Source organism: Azolla caroliniana, unplaced genomic scaffold, assembly GCF_043228905.1.
Source record: "Azolla caroliniana isolate FFs.n. ecotype wild unplaced genomic scaffold, voAzoCaro1.0.p SCAF_9, whole genome shotgun sequence".
Classification (NCBI taxonomy): Eukaryota; Viridiplantae; Streptophyta; class Polypodiopsida; order Salviniales; family Salviniaceae; genus Azolla; species Azolla caroliniana.
The window spans coordinates 15,963,170-15,978,358 of NW_028230444.1; positions in this window are offsets into that span (position 1 = coordinate 15,963,170).

Below are 15,189 nucleotides of genomic sequence, written 5' to 3' on the forward strand. Positions count from 1 at the left end.
GACGATGATAGGCTAGACGCTCAAATCCAGTTTGAAAGCTACGAGCGGTCCCGGGTACGGGAAGCGACAACGGTTAACCGTAGTGATGAGGAACCGTCGTCGGCTGAGGGCCAGCCAGGAACCAGTCAACCGGAGACCACCACGACGCAGGGAGCAACGACGGAGACGCCAGTGTCAGAGCCACAAACGGAGGAGCAGCCGCAGCAGACAGCAACAGCAACAACAACAACAACCACTTCCAGATGAACCATTGGAGCCTCTCGAACAAAGCATTCTGGACATTTTGGACGAAGAATAGCAAGGGTCGGTTGTGGATTCGACATACAAGGTACTGTCCCACGGGCGTGCCATGTGTTACCGGCTGGCAAAGGAGTCCAGAGTGGGAAACGGAGAGCTAATTAAGTAGTAGGAATGTGGTTGTAATTAAGCTATGAGTGTGGACAGACGGACCGGAATCGGTATGCCGTTCCGGATCCAGACCGATCCCGAACAGGTGCGGATGGCACCGTTTTGTAATACAGACCGGAAACCTATTTAAAGGCCCGGATACAATGTAATAGTTAGCGGTTAATTAATGAAAGCTTAAGCGTTGTTATATCTCTGTGTTAATTTCCATTCTGTCTTAATTGTTATATCTTACGCGTGTTATGAAGACGATCCTAATAAGTAACTTGATTAAGTCGGATTAAGCGTTGAAGTCTAATCTGGTTGCCCTAACACCCTTTGGTGAAGTGTCTCCCGTAGACACCCTGTGTTAGGCCATTGTCCAGCCCGAAGAGTTAACAAAAGTCAATCCCAAGTAGTGGTTCCATTTTATCGAATCATGTTAGCAAAGTTTTTTCAGCACAAGTTGAGCTTAGCACTTTTAGGTGTCATCGAGTTCTTGCCTCTGCTCTCTTAGATTCAGGAGCCAACTCTTGTTTTATGGACAAAGAATTTGGTTTATCCGAGAAAATCCTATTGAAAAACCTCCCTTGCCCTGCATCTTTTGTAGTCATTGATGGTCGCCCTATTTCATCTGGGAATATAGTTGAAGAATCTGAGCCAATTTGAGTAGTTCTTGGTAGCTTTGCTTGTATGATTTCCTTCAATATAATTAGTATCCCTGAGCATCCGGTTATCCTTGGTTTGCCTTGGTTTGAACTCCACAATTCTGAAATTGACTGGAGAAATCGAACAATCAATGATTTCCAGCAGAAACCCGAATCCAGCTGCCTTGTTACTACCAACCAAGATTCAAAGCCTCACCAAATCTCGCCCATCTCTCTACAAAAATTACGAGAAGACGGGAAAACAAATGAAATGCTTGTTTTTGTAGTAATAGCAAACCCATCCTCTAGCTCACAAGGGGCAAGTACTCCCCTCCCTACCAAGTACTTGGATTTTGAAGACATCTTCAACAAAGCTAAAGCTAGTTCTCTCCTAGACTATCGGCCTTATGATTGTCCTATCGATCTACAACCTGGGAAAGAGCCACCATGGGGCCCAATATCTAATCTATCACCTTCCGAACTCAAGGCCCTTCGAGAGTATATAGACAAGCACTTAGCAAATGGATTCATTCGACATTCTAAAAGCCCTGCTGGTGCACCCATCTTCTTTGTCAAGAAGAAAGATGGATCTCTACGACTGGTCATGGACTATCGGGGTCTAAACAAAATCACAATTCGAAATAGATATGCTCTACCCTTGATTTCAAGTTTACTAGAGCATCTTAGTGGAGCAAAAGTTTTCACGAAGCTAGATCTTCGAGGTGCATATAACCTTGTTCGGATACGTCCAAGAGATGAATGGAAGACAGCATTCCGTACTCGATACGGACATTTCGAGTACATAGTTATGCCTTTTGGTCTCACGAATGCGCCCGCGGTTTTTCAACACATGGCGAATGATATTTTCCGCGATTTTTTGGATTCATTCACCATAGTATATGTTGATGACATCTTGATCTACTTGAAAACTCAAGAAGAGCATGACATACATGTCCACCAAGTCTTCCAACACTTACGAGAATATGGGCTCTATGCCAAAGTTGAAAAATGTAGATTTGATCAAAACCACGTGGAGTTTCTGGGGTATGTGGTTTCACAACAAGGTATATCTATGGATCCGTCTAAGGTTCAGACTATTCTAAACTGGCAACCACCTCGTTCAGTGCGTGATGTTCAATGTTTCTTAGGATTTGCGAATTTTTACCGCAAATTTATCAAGAATTATTCAAACACTGTGATGCCTCTCACAAAGCTTACACGAAAGAACAAGTCGTTCACATGGAGTTCTAGTGCAACCAAAGCTTTTGAAAGCCTAAAGAGCGCATTCACTTCTACTCCAATTCTACTTCATGCTGACCTAGAAAAATCATTTATCATCGAGGCGGATGCGTCTGATTTTGCCCTAGGAAGTATCTTGTCACAGACAAGAGATGATGGGAAGCTACATCCAATTGCTTTCCATTCACGCAATTTCGAAGCTGCAGAGATCAATTATGAGATTCACGACAAAGAGCTTCTAGCCATTATAGACTCGTTTGAACAGTGGAGACATTTCTTAGAAGGTTCTCCCCACCAAATCATTGTTTACAATGATCATAAAAACCTCACATACTTTCAAAGTGCTAGAGTCTTGAGTCGTCGCCAAGCTCGTTGGGCACACTTTCTAACGCGTTTTGACTTCGTCATCACATATCGCCCAGGAGTGCAACAAGGAAAGGCAAATGCTCTCTCACGACGATCTTATTTGGCTCCACAACCAGGAGAGCCCACATTTGATCATCAAAAACAAATCGTCTTGGGGCCTAATCGGTTACAACTATTAACTATTAATGCCTCTCAAGCATTTGAAGATTCAAGTCTTCTTGATTCAATCCGAATAGATATCATTTCTGATGAATTTGCTCAAGATATATTGAATCATATAATTTCAGGTCGCGCTTCTTCTTCAAGCTCCATGAATCCTCGTAAAGATTATAACCAGTTTAAATGGGATAATGGTTTACTTTTTCGCAACACTCTTTTGTATGTCCCAAATGGTTCGTCTCGACTTCAAGTAATGCAATATTGTCACGACAACCCAATGGCCGGGCACTTTGGAATCCACAAAACTTTGGAGCTAGTTTCTCGAAACTATTGGTGGCCTCACCTTCGAGAGTTTATTGAAGATTATGTTCGTAGTTGTGATGTGTGTTGTCGGTAAAAGATTCCACGACATCGACCATATGGGTTATTACAACCATTGCTAGTTCCTATTGGTTCGTGGAAATCAATCTCGAGGGATTTTATTACACATCTTCCAATTTCGAAGAGTTTTGATGCTATTCTCACTATAGTAGATCGATTCACAAAGATGGCGCATTTTCTTCCATGCACGAAAACCATCAACAGTAAAGAAACTGTAGAATCGTTATGAAAGAAGTATTTCGGCTTCACGGTCTTCCGAATGACATCATTAGTGATCGTGGCCCACAATTCATCTCAAAATTCTGGAAACACTTGCTTGAGATGCTCAAAATTTCTTGTAAACTTTCGTCAAGCTATCATTCACAAAGTGATGGTCAAACCGAGCGGACAAATCAAACATTAGAGCAATATCTTCGGTGTTTCATCAATTACCAACAGGATGATTGGGTGGATTTTTGCATTTTGCAGAGTTTGCATACAATAATTCAGTTCATTCCTCAACAGGGTATACTCCATTTTTTGCAAACATAGGATATCATCCTCGTTGGACAATGATGGAACCATCCAGAAATCTCGAAAAATCCTGCTGTTGAAGATCGTCTGCGTTAACTCCAAGACGTGCATGTTGCACTTTCTCAACATTTGCAAACTGCTCAAGCCACACACAAAAAAGCCGCAGATCGTCACCGTCTCGACTCTTCACCAAAGGAACCGAAGTTTCGAATTGGGGATCGTGTATGGTTACTACGACGTAATGTGAAGACTACTAAACCTTGTGACAAGTTGGATTATCAACAACTTGGTCCATTTGTTATCTCCAATCAGATTAATGATGTTGCATTCCGCCTTGATCTACCTCCACAGATGCATCTAAATCCGGTATTTCATGTCTCATTGTTGGAACCTGTTACGCACGGTGCTCGGCCACAACCGAGGAATAGGATCAACTCACAGAAAATAGGAAATACAAAGTACACGAAGACAATAGAGAGAAGAGTACACAGGATATTTTACGTGGAAAACCCTAAATGGGAAAAACCACGGGAGTCCTCAAACTCCAACTATCACTATGAACAGAGATGTACAATGGTGAAGCTTCAAGGCAACAACCTTGAGCTCACTGTCTTCGCCACAGGCGGCGGTAATACACAGAGGCAACGACCTCCTCGTTTCTCTCTCTCTCTCTCTCTCGGCTGCTCTCACTTCGCTCCCTCTAAGTGGAAAACAGAAAATGAGCAACAACACAAAACTGTTTGCCCTAAGTCATATTTATACACATATGACTTTCGGGCTATTTACAAATATAGCCTCAAGGGCCCTTGGCAAACATATTCACAAATATGTCCCCGCATCCGGATCTCTCTCCGGGTACATTCATCATCCGGCTCCGTAGCCGGGGTCTTCGTCATCCGGCTCCGTAACCGGGGTCTTCATCATCCGGCTCCGTAGCCGGGTCTTCGTCATCCGGCTCCGTAACCGGGGTCTTCATCATCCGGCTCCGTAGCCGGGGTCTTCATCATCCGGCTCCGTAACCGGGGTCTTCATCATCCGGCTCCGTAACCTCAACCGGGCTTGCCGTCATTCATCTCCGGACATCCCATCCGGAGGGACCGAAATCCCAACAAACTCCCCCTTCACTTCGGCATGGGATGTCTCTCCAATCCGATCCTCTTCCGGCATGCTTCCAGCTTGTCGGGTGTGAGCACTTTGGTCAGCATATCTAAGCCGTTCTCGTCCGTGTGGATCTTCGTCAGCACGAACTCCTGGTCTTCTATCCTTTCCCGGATCCAGTGATATCTTCGTTGGATGTGCTTCGTCCGGGAGTGATAGGCCGCGTTCTTCGCAAGGTGGATGGCACTCTGACTGTCACAGTAGAGTCGGTACTCCTCCTGTCGGATACCGAGCTCTCTAATGAAGTCCTTCATCCATATTATTTCCTTGCCGGCTTCAACAGCCGCCATGTACTCCGCCTCCGTGGTTGACAACGCAACCGTCTTCTGCAGCCTCGACTGCCAGGAAATAGCTCCCCCTGCATACGTCATCACATACCCTGATGTGGACCGGCTGGTATCTGCATCGGCCGACATATCCGAATCGGTGAAGCCGTCGAGTTCGGGCTTACCGGATCCGAATCGGAGGCACACGTTTGCCGTGCCCTTCAGTTATCGGAGTATCCACTTGGCCGCGTTCCAATGCTCTTTGCCGGGATTGCTCATGTACCGGCTCACCACTCCGACTGCATATCCTATGTCCGGTCGGGTACACACCATTGCGTACATCAAGCTCCCGACGGCAGAGGCATATGGTACTTTCATCATGTCCTCCTTCTCAGCCTTTGTCTTGGGGCTTTGCTTGCTGGACAGCTTGCAGTTTGTCGGGAGTGTTGACCCGACCGGTCTTGCTTCCGACATGTTGAACCGGTGAAGCACCTTTGTCACGTACTTCTCCTGTGACAGCCACAACTGCTTCTTCTTCCGGTCTCGGATGATGTGCATCCCTAGTATTTGCCTCGCCGGACCCAGGTCCTTCATTGAGAAGGTTCGGTGAAGTGCTTTCTTCAGCATCCGTATCTTGCCCTGGTCCCGTCCGACGATCAACATGTCGTCCACGTACAGGAGGAGTATTAGAGAGTCTCCTCCTTCGAACTTCTTCACAAACACGCAGTGGTCAGACTGCGTTTTGTGGTACCCTTCGTTGGTCATGAAGGAGTCGAACTTCCGGTACCATTGCCGGGGAGCCTGCTTCAGTCCGTAAAGGCTCTTCTTCAACCGGCATACCAGGTGCTCCTTCCCTTTCTTCTCGAATCCTTCCGGTTGCTGCATGTAGATCTCTTCTTCGAGGTCACCGTGAAGGAATGCCGTCTTCACGTCCATCTGTTCTACCTCGAGGTCCATGCTTGCCGCTATGCTCAGCACCGTCCGGATGGAGGTCATCTTCACTACCGGGGCAAATATCTCGTCGTAGTCGACGCCCTTCTTCTGCTGGAACCCCTTCACCACGATCCTGGCTTTGTATCTTGGGGGGTTTCCGGCATCTCCCGGTTTCAGCTTGAACACCCACTTGTTACGGAGTGCCCGTTTTCCTTTCGGCAACTCCACAAGTTCATATGTGTGGTTCTCATGCAGGGAATCCATCTCCTCCTGCATGGCACTTAACCACCTGCGGCTATGGGTGTCATGCTTCGCTTCTTCAAAGCTCTCCGGCTCCCCCTCGTCGGTTAGCAGCACGTGCTCTGGTTCCGGAAATCTCCGGGGGGCCCTTCTCTCTCTTAGAGGATATCTCCGTTCCGGAGCTTCGGTAACCGGTTCTTCCGATTCTTCTTCATCCGAATCCATTTCGGGATCGGGGCCGGTTCCGGTATCATTTTCATCTTCTTCGGCCGGTTCTGTTTCTTCACCGTCTTCGGCCGGATCCTCGAGTGCTAACCGGTCCCTTGCCGGTCGGGACTGCTCCTCGTAGAGTTGATCCTCACCGGTCGACTTGGAGCTCTTCATCTTCTTCTCCGACTCCCAGTCGGCGAGTGTCTTGTTCTCCATGAAGATGATATCACGACTCCGGAATATCTTATTGTCGACCGGGTCCCATACTCGGTAGCCGAACTCGTCATCGCCGTAACCGAGGAATATGCATGGCCGGGTCTTTGGATCTAGCTTTCCTCTCCGGTCCTTAGCCACATGCACATATGCGAGACACCCGAACACCTTCAGATGCCGGTAGGATACTTCCCTACCGGTCCACACTCTCTGCGGCGTGTCTCCGTCCAAAGGTACTGAGGGTGATCTGTTTATCACGTATGTCGCCGTCGACATCGCCTCAGCCCAAAACCCCTTGGGTAACTCCGCATGCGCCAGCATACTCCGGACCCTCTCCATTATGGTCCGGTTCATCCTCTCGGCCAACCCGTTCAGTTCCGGCGTCTTCGGCACAGTAAACTCGAGCCGGATTCCCTTCGAGCGACAGTACTCCTGGAACTGCCCCCGGTATTCCCCTCCGTTATCCACTCGTATCGCTTTCAGCTTCTTGCCGGATTCTCTTTCCACTCTCGCGTGGAGTTCTTTGAAGACGGACAACACTTGGTCCTTTGTCTTCAGCGGTGCCGTCCACAGCTTCCGGCTATGGTCATCAATGAATGTTACGAAGTACTGGGCTCCGCCATGTGACTTCGTTTCTACCTGACACACATCAGTGTGCACCAATTCCAATGGTGCGCTACGTCTCGTCGGTGGCCTTGAGTGGAAGGAGGTTCGGTTCTGCTTACCGGCCAGGCAATCGGTGCACTTCTCCAGGTGCACATGCTTCACTGGAATAAGGTTGTCTTCTGCAAGCCTCTTCATCCCCTTCTCACTCATGTGGCACAGTCTTTTGTGCCACAGCTCACCGGCAGTGTCGGCTGCCACATTCAGCTCTTCCGGACATAACCGAGCATTCATCAGGTACAGTGTGTTGACCTTCCGGGCCCGAGCCACTATCAAGCTCCCCTTGCTGAACTTCATTACGCCGTTCCGGATGCTACCTGTGTAGCCTTCATCGTCTAGCCTCCCGGCCGAAATCAGGTTCAATCGAACCTCCGGAACGTGTCGGACATCCTTCAGCAGCATTTTGCATCCGGTTGATGTCATCAGCCACACGTCTCCTATGCCGGCAATCCGGCACGTACCTTCATTTCCCATCCGGACACAGCCGTGCTCACCGGCTGTGTAGGATGAGAAGTATTTCTTCTCCGGGGTCAGGTGGAACGACGCTCCGGAATCGACCACCCAGGTCATCTCTACACCGGCAAGGTTCAGCTCCCTCTCTTCGGTAATGAGCATTATCTCTTCTTCACTTACCGCGAGTGCCGTCGTTCCTTTCCGGTCCTGCCCTCTCCGGTCCGTGGCTCCCCGGTATGCACCGTTTCTCTCCGGTGACTTCTTCGAATCGGTGTCGTCGGCTCCGTTGTCCTTTCGGTAATGCCGACAATTCTTCCGGAAGTGCCCCGGCTTCCCACAGTGGAAGCATGTGGGTCTTCCTCTTGACTGCGACCGGGTCCCCGACTTCTCCCGTCTTTGCGGACTCCGGTTCCATTGTCTTCCCCGTTCCGATTCGGTAAGCAGCGCCTTCGAGTCGGAGGCCGGTTCTTTATCTCTCCGACGCGCTTCTTCGTTCAAAATACTTGTCTTTACCGTTTGTAGGGACAAGTTATCTTCGGTGCAGGAGGTGCTGAGAGTCACCACCAAGTTCTCCCAGCTTTCCGGCAATGTACACATCAGGATGATGGCTTGCATTGCATCCTCCAACGGGAACTTGATCGCCGCAAGCTGGTTCACGAATCCCATGAACGTGCTTACGTGTTCCACCATACTCTCGCCATCCCGGTACTTGAGGTTCACTATCTTCCTCATCAGGGAGGTCCGGTTCAACGCATTCTTCCTCTCGTAGAGGCCCGACAGCTTCCGCCACATCTCATATGCGTTGGTGTCGTTCGCCACATGTTGTAGAACGCTCACGTCGACGTATTGCCGAATGGTTGCAACGGCTTTCCGGTTCAGAAGCCTCCATTCCGTCTCAAGTACCCCCTTGGGTATTTCCGACCTGTCGATCGGTTCATACAGATCCCGAACAATGAGCAGGTCCTCCATCTTTATCTTCCAGTCGGCGTAGTTCTGCGCATTCAGCACCATCATCCCCGGCTGCCCGCTGCCGCCGCCTTCCATTTTCTGTGTTACCGTCGCTCTGATACCACTTTGTTACGCACGGTGCTCGGCCACAACCGAGGAATAGGATCAACTCACAGAAAATAGGAAATACAAAGTACACGAAGACAATAGAGAGAAGAGTACACAGGATATTTTACGTGGAAAACCCTAAATGGGAAAAACCACGGGAGTCCTCAAACTCCAACTATCACTATGAACAGAGATGTACAATGGTGAAGCTTCAAGGCAACAACCTTGAGCTCACTGTCTTCGCCACAGGCGGCGGTAATACACAGAGGCAACGACCTCCTCGTTTCTCTCTCTCTCTCTCTCTCTCGGCTGCTCTCACTTCGCTCCCTCTAAGTGGAAAACAGAAAATGAGCAACAACACAAAACTGTTTGCCCTAAGTCATATTTATACACATATGACTTTCGGGCTATTTACAAATATAGCCTCAAGGGCCCTTGGCAAACATATTCACAAATATGTCCCCGCATCCGGATCTCTCTCCGGGTACATTCATCATCCGGCTCCGTAGCCGGGGTCTTCGTCATCCGGCTCCGTAACCGGGGTCTTCATCATCCGGCTCCGTAGCCGGGTCTTCGTCATCCGGCTCCGTAGCCAGGGTCTTCATCATCCGGCTCCGTAGCCAGGGTCTTCATCATCCGTCTCCGTAGCCGGGGTCTTCATCATCCGGCTCCGTAGCCGGGGTCTTCATCATCCGGCTCCGTAGCCGGGGTCTTCATCATCCGGCTCCGTAGCCGGGGTCTTCATCATCCGGCTCCGTAACCGGGGTCTTCATCATCCGGCTCCGTAACCTCAACCGGGCTTGCCGTCATTCATCTCCGGACATCCCATCCGGAGGGACCGAAATCCCAACAGAACCCTACATTGGTAGTTCCATTCCAAATCGGGTTGTTCTACCCCCACCTCCAGTTCAACTTGTTGATGACCTAGAATTTGAAGTCAAAGCTATTTTGGACTCCAAGATAATACGTAAAAAGCTTTATTATCTCGTGGATTGGTTAGGATACACACCAAATGACCGTACTTGGGAGCCAGGTGAGAACCTTGATAATGCCTCTAACTTGGTGGCTGAATTTCATCGCCAATATCCAAATAAGCCAAGTCTGAATTCATGAATTACGACTCGTGGAACTCGTCGTCAAAGGAGGGGGATGGTGTCATGTGTATACAAAACTAAATAAGCTTTATGGTGATTCGAACCCATGACCTCCTCAAAGAAGGCATACAACCCCATCCATTAGGATACATCATATTGTATATATTAAATAATAAATTCTATTATATCAATAGGAAATACATATAATAATATTATTGAAATGTCGCCACCTTGCATAAGCTAACGCATGATTGCTAAGGGGCATGCTTGCATGAATGCCAATTGGCGATCATGCGTGCCTATGAGGTGGCGAGCATGCATGTATCCAAACCATGCTATGTAAACATGTATTTGACTATTGATGAACCATTCTGGTTCAACACCAGTCTTCGGCATATTCTTGTAAACGTTGCTCTCATTGTTAATACATTATCAAATTCTTCTTATCTCTCTCATATCTTTCGCTTCTCATTCTCTTCTTCATTTTAAAACTCGTTCCTAACTTTGGCCCTGACACGCTATCACGCCGAATATCCGGATGTGCGATAAGTCTGGCTTCTTTCCGAAGTATTTTTCGTGCGGAGTGACCTCGTGCACGCCGGATGTTGTGCACCGGTTCATTAGGTAGACGGTCGTATTTGCAGCTTCGGCCCAATATGACTTGGGCATATGCTTCTCGTTCATCATGGCCCACGCTACTTCGAGGATGTGCCGATTTTTGCGCTCGGCTACTCCGTTTTGTTGCGGAGTGTGTCGGCAAGTGAATTCGCGCTGAATTCCTTCCTTTCGGAGAAGTACTCCTTGCCGCCATCCAAACGAAGGCATCGTACATGTCGGCCCGTGGCTTTCTCGACTTCATTCTTGAAATTTTGGAAGTGTCCGAACACTTCGCTGTTTTGCCACATCGGGTGGATCCAAGTGTGCCTAGAGAAGTCGTCGATGAAGAGCACGTAATATCGGCATCCGCCGAATGTAGCCGTCTGCGCCGGTCCCCATACGTCGGAATGGACTACGTCGAGTAGACCTTTGCTCACGTTCCGCTCTTTCGGGAATGGGTGTCGGTGTTGCTTGCCGAATTGGCACACTTCGCATACACCTTCAATCTCCTTCTCTTTGAATGTCGGGAGTCCGATGACGACTCCTTTCGATTTCATTGCTTTGAGTTTGTTGAGATTGATGTGGCCGATTCGCTTGTGGCATAGCCTATGTCGGAGTCGGCTTTCGTGCTTTTCGCGAACATGGCGGATTTCATCTCGTGTGAATCGAGAATGAACATCCGGCCCTCTCTTCGTCCGCGTGCAATGAGTCGGCCCTCTTTTTCGATGAAGCAACCGCCTTGATTAAATCGAACTTGCATCCCTTGCTCTACAATTTGGCCAACGGAGACCAAATTCTTCATAATGGTTGGTACATGCAAGACATTTTTAATGTAATTTTGCTTACCTTCTTTTCCGAACGGAACATTGCCGATGTGTCGAATTGGGTGCGTAGTGTCATCTCCGGTTTCGACATAACCGGGTCGCTCCGGCTCTCGAAGTTCGAGAAACCATTCTTTATGAGATGTCATATGGTTTGAGGGTCCGGAGTCAACAAACCATACGTCCTCCGGATTGAGGGCACTAGTTGAGGTAGAGGCCGACATAGAGTTTGCTCTATGTTTCATCATGAACATTCCGCCACGGTCGGAGTTGTATGCATACATTCCACCACGATCCTCGTAGTCGAAGTTGTGCCTGTACATTCCGCTATACTCTTCGTAGTTGGAATTGTGCGCGTAATTCGCGAGTTGTCGGCTTGTGGAAGCCGATTCACGCATCTTCTTTCGGCACTCTTCTTCGTGGTGGCCGAGCTTTCCGCAATATCCGCATTCGGTTGCATTTTGACGGCTCAGGCCGGAGTGGAAGCTCCCCCTTCTTGCAAAGGTTCCTCGTTGGCTTCCATTTTGCGGCTGAAATTGGGAGTTGTTATTGTAGGTCGGACCTCGTCTGCCTTGTCCTTGGCCAAATCGGCCTCTCGACCGTCCGCGTCCTCTTCCTCCGTTCGAGTGCGTGTAGAGCATGTGGCCTTCCGACTCATTGCTCCTTGTACACACGTGGTTTTCTTCGACCAATAGCATTGATTGGAGCTCGAAGAAGGAGGGAGATTTCTCCCATGCTAGAACGGCGGTTCGCATCGCGCCGAACCGTGGTGCGAGGCCGTCGAGGCATATTTGAACCATCTCATCATCATCGATATTTACGCTTATTGAGCCGAGCGAATTGCAAAGCTCCTTGATCTTCAAGGTGTATGTCGTAATGGACATGTCCCTTTGTTGAATGTTGTTCAACTCTTGGTGGAGTTAAAGCCGTCTTGCAGTTGTGTTCGCCGCGAAAATCTTTCGTAGATTTTCCCATGCCTCCTTCAGCATCTTGGCTTCACGAATGTAGCAGAGCATGTGATCGTGAACACATGTCGCCAAGCAATACATCATGCGGCTTGCGGCTTGCTCCCATGTCGCGTATCCGGGAGCCGCTTCGGCGGGTCGGTCTTCATGCGCTCCTTTGATGTAGCTCCAATAGCCTTGTTCGACAAGGTATAGGTGCATCTTGTACTCCCAAGATGCAAAGTTGTTTCGATCCAACTTCTCGGTAGGGAGAGTGCTCCCCATTTGAGTATTCATTATGTCGATTCTTCTTCTTCTTCTTCTCTCTTTGAATGCGAGCTATGTAGCGAAGCTACGATAGCGATGAGCCGGTTCTTGGTCATCGGCGTAGAGCACAACACACGATCACAATGAGGCGAATGGGCTAGATTGAGCTACCAAATCGCTCTGATACCATGTAAAGAATCAAGAGATGGATTCTTGTGAAACGGAAGAGATATGAGTTATGTGTGTGTATGAGAGAGAGTGAGTGAGTGAGACAAGGAATAAGACATAGAGAATACGCAAGGTAAATGTATATTAACAAAGGAGAAAGACTCAACAAAATACAAGGTGGGAGGAGGGTGCTTTATATAGTCACCCTCTCTCTTCATTAACTACAAGGCTCGTGGAGCATGGGGAATGTGAAAGCTCATAAGTTATGTGTCATAGAATATGATTCTATGACTCATACTAAATGCTAGAATACAAAGAGGTGACTTAATGGTGACTCTTGACCATTGGAGTGTCTATTCACTCTCAATGTGAGTTCACACACTAGACCAAGTTGAGCTTGATTCTCAACAGCTCGCTAATGGCAATACTATTTGGATGTATAATGGAATCAAAGATAAGTGCATGGGCTGAAAAAAAATGGTAAGAGAGCTTATGGACAAGCTGGCTTTCGAAAACACCATAGCACCATTGATCACCTTGTCACTCTTCAAGTATTAATGAAGGAAAGACGCCATGGAGGTAAAGGTTTATATTGTTCCTTCGTAGACTTTAAGAAAGATTTTCATATGGTACCTTGTGAGCATCTTTGGACACAAATGGAAGAACTCAAAGTGCCAAGTGAATATATGTTTGTAATCTCCTAAATATATGAGAAAGTTATATGTTGTGCATGTGAATGTTAATGTGCGGAAGCGTCAGACAGAACCGACTCAGCTAGATAGTAACAGAAAATGAGATGAAGGTTTAATGGAAAAGCTTAAAACACAAAGGAGACACAGAGAGCAGAACATAAAACTATATTCAAAAATTAACTCTAAAACTCTGTACATACAACGTGCTAAACAACACTATTTATACAAGTCCATAAAGGACTGACATAAGTATTGACAGGTACTTCAATGCTCACACGTGCGACTGACACTAACTACGAGACAATGATTACCTAGTAGTCTAGGCTACTACTAGGCTTCCAGTACCCGCTCGAATCCGGCTCCCCGATTTGGCCGGTTGTTTTCAGATACCGATCTGGCTCAGGCTTATTCAGCCGATCTAGATCCGGTTGAGCTTGCTCACTCAACACTCCCCCTCAAGCTCAACTTGAGGTCGGATCGTGGTGTTAGTGTCCGCGGCAGCCGGTTCTTCTACCCGGCTCCTTTTCGCGTTGCTCCGCCTCACTCACGTTCCTCGTCCAATTCGGTCTTGTTTGCCGTGACCCTTCCGGTTCTGCGTACCTCGATCTCCTCGGTCGGCTTGTCTGCTCAGCAGGCCCATTTTAGCTCCCTCGCTGCTGCGCCTCCAGCACTTGTCGACCTGTCGATTCCTTCCTGTTGGCATCGACTTCCGCTCCGTTTGTGTTCGCTTGGCCTTTAGTTGACCCGACTTCTCCGAACCTTGAACCAAATCGGTTTCCTTCGATTCGTTCCAGCTCTTATCTGAGTTGGTGTTCTCCAACTTGTGTTCTGGTTTCAAGCCCTTCACCACACCAGACTACGTCCGGTTCTTGGCCGTTTTCTTTCCGTCGGCTCTGTCCTTCTTGATTCTGCCACCGTTGCCGCTTGTTCCGACCTTTCCGGATGTGCCAACTCCTTCGGACGGCTCGGCTTCCTTTTTCCTCTTGTCTCCCCCTTTGATGGTTCTTTCTTCCTCTCCGACTCCTTGTTCGGTGCCATCTGTTCCCTTTCCTTTTCTCCCCCTCAAGTGCAGCACGACGAGATACTGAACACCAAGCATTTCGGTGAAGTGTTGCAATTTGTCCTATCCGAGCGGTTTGGTGAAGATATCGGCAATTTGCCGATCCGTCTGAACATACCGAAGTTCTACTTCATCACTCAAAATCCGTTTACGCACAAAGTGATAGTGGACTTCTATGTGCTTCGTCCGAGCATGGAACACGGGGTTCTTGGCGAGTTGAATGATGCTCATGTTGTCACAGTAGATCAGGATCAGGGTCGGTACCTCAATCCATAGGTCTCGCAGTAGTCGCCAAAGCCAGATGGCTTCATAAGTGGCATTGGTAGCGCCCTAGTATTCAGCCTCAGTGCTCGATAGAGCCACTGTTGGCTACTTTTTGCTGCTCCACGCAACAACCACGCTACCCAGAGAAAACATGTAAGGCAATTTGCCGATCCGTCTGAACATACCGAAGTTCTACTTCATCACTCAAAATCCGTTTACGCACAAAGTGATAGTGGACTTCTATGTGCTTCGTCCAAGCATGGAACACGGGGTTCTTGGCGAGTTGAATGATGCTCATGTTGTCACAGTAGATCAGGATCAGGGTCGGTACCTCAATCCATAGGTCTCGCAGTAGTCGCCAAAGCTAGATGGCTTCATAAGTGGCATTGGTAGCGCCCTAG